This window comes from Sprattus sprattus (assembly GCF_963457725.1).
Source record: "Sprattus sprattus genome assembly, chromosome: 9".
Taxonomy (NCBI): domain Eukaryota; kingdom Metazoa; phylum Chordata; class Actinopteri; order Clupeiformes; family Clupeidae; genus Sprattus; species Sprattus sprattus.
The window spans coordinates 32,406,245-32,413,607 of NC_137928.1; the positions used below are offsets into that span (position 1 = coordinate 32,406,245).

Below are 7,363 nucleotides of genomic sequence, written 5' to 3' on the forward strand. Positions count from 1 at the left end.
ACATTGGTCCAGGGCCTTTGGAAGAAAAATCACCACAACATCAAAGATCCACCACCATACTTCACATTGGGTATTAGGCCATAAGGTGACCCTCGAAAAGTGCTTTAGAAACCTAACTTCGCTCCACAGGCTCCGAACTAAGCGAACTTCAGTTCATAAAAAAGAATGAGTTATGTTAAGGATTTAAAAAAAAGTTCGCCGTTTTTCGCAATGCAAGGCTATTCAAATTCACAACGTTTAATGAAGAACTAGTGTCTCCGAGGCGTATGTACATATTCGGCAGGCGTAATAATACTTTTCGCCTCGAGAGGTGCCACGGTTCAGACGTCATCAGAAGGAACGAATCAGATAGCTAGTATGTCAGCTGAGCTCGAGTAAACAGAAGCGGCATGGCAGCCATCGTATTAGCCGAAGAAGAAAAAATCTCGACAGAAAATGTAAAACAAAAGATATCTTCGAAACGCAAGATGTGTTACATGCATATATCTTCTGTTAAGCATGAGGAAACACATAATTTCACCAACGTAAGGTGGAATACCTATCGAAACCTAGGAAACTTCGATCCAGATCAAGGTCTGGCCCCGTCCTACCTGCCATCTGTATAATTTGCCAGAAAGACAGCAAATTCATCGCGAGTGGCAGACGTCCAAAAGAAGCTTTGTCAAAAACACAGACTTTAACAGCAGGTAAGACTGTTTCACCCTCACCCCCAACACACACTAACAGTAGGTAGTCTATGTGAATGCATCCCATCCCCCAAAACACACACACACACACACACACACACACACACACACACACACACACACACACACACACAGATGTTTGGAGAAGTTGAATGACTACACTGCTGCACAATCATTGTATTTGTCCAATTCTTATATGAATGCATGTGTGAATTGCCATAATGTGTTGTGCATGTGTCTGGGTGTGAAATTACATCACACCCCTCCCCTCCAGTGTTTTAGGTTTTTGATATTGACTGAATCACAATCTGACTTTAATAGGGTAGTGTGTATGTTTATATGGATGTCAAAGCATGCCTGATGTTAATATGACACTGAATACCTGTTCAGAAATGTGACTCCTCAGCCTGATGGCCTGTCTGGTTAGCACACCGCTTCTGAGTAAGCCCATTCCCCCATAACCCCCCCCCCCCCCCCCTCACTTGTACACTTGGGATTATCCGCTTCTGACCCTGTGTGTTGCTGGGCGGTCCCAGTAACCTTACTCCATCTCTAGAGGTGTATCCTGCCTGTGCTGCACATATGTGTGCTTAAGGACTCTTTTTTTGGGTGCACCACCTAGCACCCTTTTTACTATCTAGCCTACACTGCTGTACAATCCCTGTATTTGTCTAATTCTAATATGAATGTATGTGTGAATTGCCGTAATGTCCTGTGTGTGTGTGTGTGTGTGTGAAAGAGTGAAATTACAATCCAATACATAACATTCCCATGCCTATAATACCCCTATAAATTATTTTTTCTTTTCTTTTGTACAAGGCAAGTTGCAGGAAGCAGCTGAAGTAAAGGATGACCAGAGCATCCTCATTCACATCAAGGACAGAGACTGTGTGGCTCTGGAGGTGCAGTACCACAAAAGTTGCTACAGAGAATATACAAGGTTTTTGAGTGAGCCTGCCAGAGGAGAGAAAGAACAGCAAGTCATATCTTAATTTTATGAAATCACATACAGTACAATGTGTGTCCTATGATTGAGACAGTTTGTTCTCACAACACGGATCTCACAACGAAAGCTCTCACAACACATATCTTCTTCTATATTTTTTGTAAGGATCAGGTCAACATTTGATCTGAGCTATAAATTATTCTGCGAAAGGGTAATCAGCCAAGAGGTGCTGAGGATGAGCCAACTGAGGAAGGCATTTATTGACCTTGTGTGCACATACTGTATTGTATTGTGTATTATTTTTGCAATAAGGAGGATGGCAGTGTTCTTGATAGTGTGATGTTTGTTACAGTATGTGCTTCTCTTGGGAATACTTGGTATTATATATCTGTTGCATAGCAAGTAAACTCCACCAATATTATTTTATTCACTCTGAGTTAATTTGCGAAGGTGGCTATTGTATATCAGCCACAACATGAAGCCCCCCTTTGCTGGTACTCATATGACTCTTTTTTGTTGTTGTTGATTTGTTGTGTTGCAGACAGGATGTATTGAAGAAGAGACTCAGCCGTGATTTTCCACAGCTAGTGTTCCACATCCCCGCCAAACGCAACACTTCTGAACTGGTCTTTGCTTTTCTGCAGGACTGTGTTGCACAGATTTATGTCATTATAGTTATTGTGCCAATTCGAAAGAAAGTGAGGAACTTGATAGCTGTCCTGACACTGACAGTGAGGACTGAGTGTAACAGAAAGGTAAGATTTTTGTGAATATTTTGAGTGAAAAACAGGATTAACAGCAAAGACATATTTCTTTATAGCCTGTTTAGCTCATATTCACTAGGGGTGCCAATATTTGTGGAGGGCACTGTATGTGTGAAATTCCCTCAAAACGCTCTGTGTATTGATTTCAAAAACTTTATGAAGACACATTAGAGCCTATCCTGTTATTAAAGCCAATCTCTGTCATACTGTTCCTCAGTTTAGGCCACTTGCACAAGCAACCATAAATCAGCCTTTAGGAATTATCTTCATGACCACCACCCACTACTAGCGAAGGTAAGTTCACTTTTAGCTCAATGCACGACGAGAGGACTCATGCTGTTTCACTCACACCTTATTTTCATACATTTTGTGAAAGCCCATTCGTTTTTCCATTTTGGGAGCCAGGAAGTGTTTAAACACTAAAAACTACAAACTTCCAGTCAACTTCCAAACTCTATTAGCCAACTTTGCAGCAAGGGGTAACTGGCCCTTAAATGGTGAACCATATTTGAGTTAATATGTTATTATTTTAATAACTTAATTAAAAAAAAAAAATTGTAGTTTAAGTGTAACATAAACTTGGTGAAATGATTTCAGTTTGTGTATCTGTACGTTTTTGACCATTTACAGCTCATTTTAATAATTGCCCAAAAATACTGATACCAGAACATTTTGGTCACTATAATTTTGATACTGCATTTTCATACTGTTTCATCTACACAGGAAACACCCTTGATCTGTTATTCCTCAAAGTAGGAGTTGTTTGTACCCTACACTCAAAGACACAGGTCCATTCCACTTAGTGCAACATTTCATGGAGATTCTTTTCTAGTACCAGTTTCACATCACTTTACTGATTGTCTGTAGACCAAGGTCTCATACCCTTTTCATCAGTTCCTTATCTTTCCCAGCAAGAATGTATTTCATATCTAACATCACAAGTGCAAGTGCAGCAAGCAAATTCATTTCTATAATCTTATTAACTGGTCAGTAACTAAGTGTTTATTTATAGTAATGATTAATTTCTTTAATGTTATGAACTGGTCAGTAACTAACTGTTTAGTTGTAGAAGTGATTAATTTCTTTAATGTTATTAACTGGTCAGAAACTTAGTGTTAAGTTGTAGTAGTGATTCATAACGATGCATTCATGGCTGTAAAATACAGTTTTATGCAAAAGTTTGGGCAACCCCGATTATTATCATTATTTCAGATTATAATCTGCTGGTCTTTCAAAGCAGCAATATCATTTGGAAATAATGTATACCTTGTGGTCCCATTTCAGATCTGTAATGATATTTATTGAATCGACAAAAAACAATGCAGTGTGCATCATAACAATAACAGATATGTGCAAAAATGTGGGCAATGTGGAATAATTACATCAATATTTGGTAGAGCATGTAGATGTTTCTTATAGCCACTGATAAGTCCCTGAATTCTGGCTAAAGGTATTTTGGAGACAGGTTTAATGGCTGTAGAGCATCGACAGCCCGCTTGAGGTCATCTCATATTGTTGATATTCACGTCTGGGGACTGGGATGGCCATTCTAGAACATTGTATCTCTGCCTCTGCATGAATTCCTTGGTAGATTTTGAACAATGCTTGGAATCGTTGTCCTGCTAAAGCAACCAACCCCGCCGTGACTTCATCTTCCTGACAGTCTTGAACATTGTTCCCAAGAATCTGCTGATACTTGGTGGAATTCATGTGGCAGGACCTGTGCTAGCCACAAAGCCCCATAGCATGACGGACCCTCCACCAAATGTTTTAGAGTAGGCAGCAAGTTCTTTTTCTGTGGCGAAAAGCGCTTATGGTTGTGACCAAATAACTGTCTTAGTTTCATCTGAGTACCGCTCTTTATTCCAAAATGATTCTGACCTGTCCAGATGAGCCTTTGCACACCTCTAGTGACTCCTTGTGGTGAGTATGCAAAAAAGGCTTTTTATGCATTACCCTTCCATTGGGCTGTCCTTGTGCAAAGTGTGGTGGACTGTAGAACTATGTTCAAAGACACCATCAGCAGCATGATGTTCTTGGAGGTCTTTAGAGGTGATCTGTGGTTTGAATGTGACTATTCTAACTATTCTTCATCTTTGCCTTTCATATATTGTTCTCGACCTACCACGGCTTTCATTCACAAGGACTGTTCCTGTGGCTTTCCAATTCTTACTACATTTCTGACTGTGGAGATAGACACCTCAAACTTTTTGATAACTTTCTATATCCCTCTCCTAATTCATATTGACCAATCATCATAGTTTTAAGGGCAAAATAGTTATTTTGAGGTTCCCATGTTGCTTCTCTCCAACAGAGAAAGAAGGAAAAGAACACCTCCAATAAGCTCCAATAATGTTAAATGAGCTTTTTCATGATTTGTTGCAGCTTTTTTTTGCAGTTTAAGGTACAATCAGCTGATCTAAAGAATTTTTAGTTTTAACCAGTCAGTGATAAGTGACTATAGGTATTAAAATCCAGTAGGTGCCCAAATTTCTGCATACCATTGAACATTTCTTTTCTAAAGTAAGAAGTTCCATATGCCCATCGAGATTACATGTAAAAAAAAAAAAAACATTTAAAAAGGGGTCAACGTACCTGTCGTTTCAATAGACACATTTGTGTTCTTTAAGATTCCTTAGGTAGGAAAAGCTCTTTCCACATTTATCACACATGAAGGGCTTCTCCCCTGTGTGCACCTGAAGGTGAGCCTTCAGGCTGTTGGCCTGATTAAAACTCTTGTTACATATACAGCAGCTGAAGGGCTTCTCTCCTGTGTGGATGCGCTGGTGGCGGTTAAGATTTCCCAGACTTCCAAAGTTCTTGCCACACACATCACAGCTGAAAGGTTTGTCCCCAGTGTGAACACTCTGGTGTGTCTTCAGGCTGCTCTGTTGACTGAAAGTCTTTCCACATTTCTCACAGCAGAAGGGCTTCTCTCCTGTGTGGACTCTTCTGTGGATTTTCAGGTTACAGTAAGCCTTGAAATTCTTTCCACAGACATCACAGTTGTACATTTTGTCACTGGCATGAAGCTGCTGGTGAGTCCACAGGGCACTAACAGAACTCAGTTGTTGTCTGCAGACGGAGCACTGGCAAGGCATACTCCCAGCATGCATTTGTACATGCCCTCTAAAGGAATCAATGCAGGCCAGTTTCTCTCCACAGACCATGCAAGAGAAAACGTCCTTACCCATATGAATGCGCATATGAGTTTTGAGCCCACTTCTCTGGACAAATGTTTTCCCACATGTCGTACAGCTATATGGCCTCTCTCCCGTGTGGATACGCTGATGGCTCTTCAGAGTGTCCAACTGGTTAAAGCTCTTCCCACAAGTGTGGCAGCTGAAGGGCTTCTCCCCAGTGTGGATGCGCAGATGGCGGTACAGGTTTCCAGCGATGCTGAAGGCCTTGCCACAGGTGCCACAGCAGTACGTCTTCTCTCCCATATGAACCAACTGGTGTTTTTTCAGGCTGGACAAACGGCTAAAGGATTTGGAGCACATACGACAGCTAAAAGTTGTTGGATTCTTATGAGATCTCTGATGCTTCTGAACACATGGTTTCTCTGTGAAGGGTTCGCTGTACAGACTGCAAGGCTGTGGTTGGTCTGCGGTGTGAATGAGCAGATGCTTTTCCAAACTGCATTTCAGCATGAAGCCTTTTCCACAGCATGTGCAGGTGAAGGGCAGAGCAGCTTTGTGCACTCTGAGGGACGCTAGTTTAGTGAAACTCTGCCTGCAGTGTCTGCAGCCAAACCGGTTCCCTGCATTAGTGATCTTTATGCCTTTGCTCCTTAAGGTTGTCAGCTGCTTACATGTCCTATTGTTTGCTTGGTCACCAGTAGCTGTATATCGTTTGTCTGAGGATATCAGCTGGGACAGGATGGAGGAAACCTCTCCATCGGCTCCAACAGTCTCAGAGTCTTCTGTGGAATCCTCAAACCTCTCTTCCTTTATCACAACCTCACTCAGTTGCTCTACCTAAGAGAGGTAAGGCAAATGGAGAGAAATAGTTCAATACATTTACAATTGATGTTTTGTTTAGTCTGAAATGGCATGTGTACAATTCATAGGTGGTTTCATAAATGGTCCCTTTAAGGCGAGACACGGCAGGTGAAATATCGATTTTTTTCATGCCCTGGTCAAATTTGAGATTTTGGGCTAGTTTGCCTCTTTAACTTGTTATCTTTCATACTACCATAAAGAAAACGTCAAAATTACACTTTTATGTGTCTGTTTCACTGCATTTAGTTCAGCCGTGGCATCCATTTTCTCCTAAATTTACCAAGAATTCTTCCTTCGAACCGCGTTCAGCGTTTCGTCTTTTTACACGACATCTGTCATGTCTGGTATGATTTTAAAGCTCTGAGCCTCAATCAGAAGGCTGTGTAATCCAAATATGGGCATTTCCTTTCTTTTCAGCAACCAATCCTGACTTTTCTGAAGAACTAAAGTCGATTCATTGGCTGACGGCGCTTTTCTGCTAACGTGATTCGCTCAGTGCCTCACGTGTAAATCTTTAAATGCCGTTTTCTCAAAATGAGTGTTTTTTCATCTTTAGGTGCACATTTCTCAGCCTATGTAGAACCTAGGTACACCACACTTCCCAGTTTCACACATAGCATTGTTATGAAGACATCTACACATGGATTTATTTATAAATTGTTCCTGGCCAGATTTATGGGTAATTTTACCCTGAACTCATGGCGAAAATAGGGTTTTTAAGGCCATGGATAGTATATTTTGATTTCCCAGGTCATAAAAGCAGATATCCTAAAATCCATGTGAGGATATTTTGTCATTTGATATACAAACAAAATAAAAAAAGAATTTTGGTCCTGGCTTTATCACAGTTTAAGATTCATGCACCGGAAATATATGCAAAAACATGCATATTTAATGAGATCCATCCTAATTAGCATAATTAAATATGCAAAATTCAAAAACTTGTAATACATTTTTTTCTTA

The 7,363-nt window shown here is 40.6% G+C and overlaps 1 long non-coding RNA gene across 1 annotated transcript; it reads left to right on the top strand.

Moving 5' to 3' along the window:
- The first annotated feature begins 629 nt into the window (after positions 1 to 629).
- On the top strand, positions 630 to 2,356 carry LOC308369847. Its single transcript, XR_013968766.1, has 3 exons — positions 630 to 686; positions 1,506 to 1,588; positions 2,174 to 2,356. It is a non-coding gene; the product is annotated as an uncharacterized lncRNA (long non-coding RNA).
- The last annotated feature ends 5,007 nt before the right edge of the window (positions 2,357 to 7,363 follow it).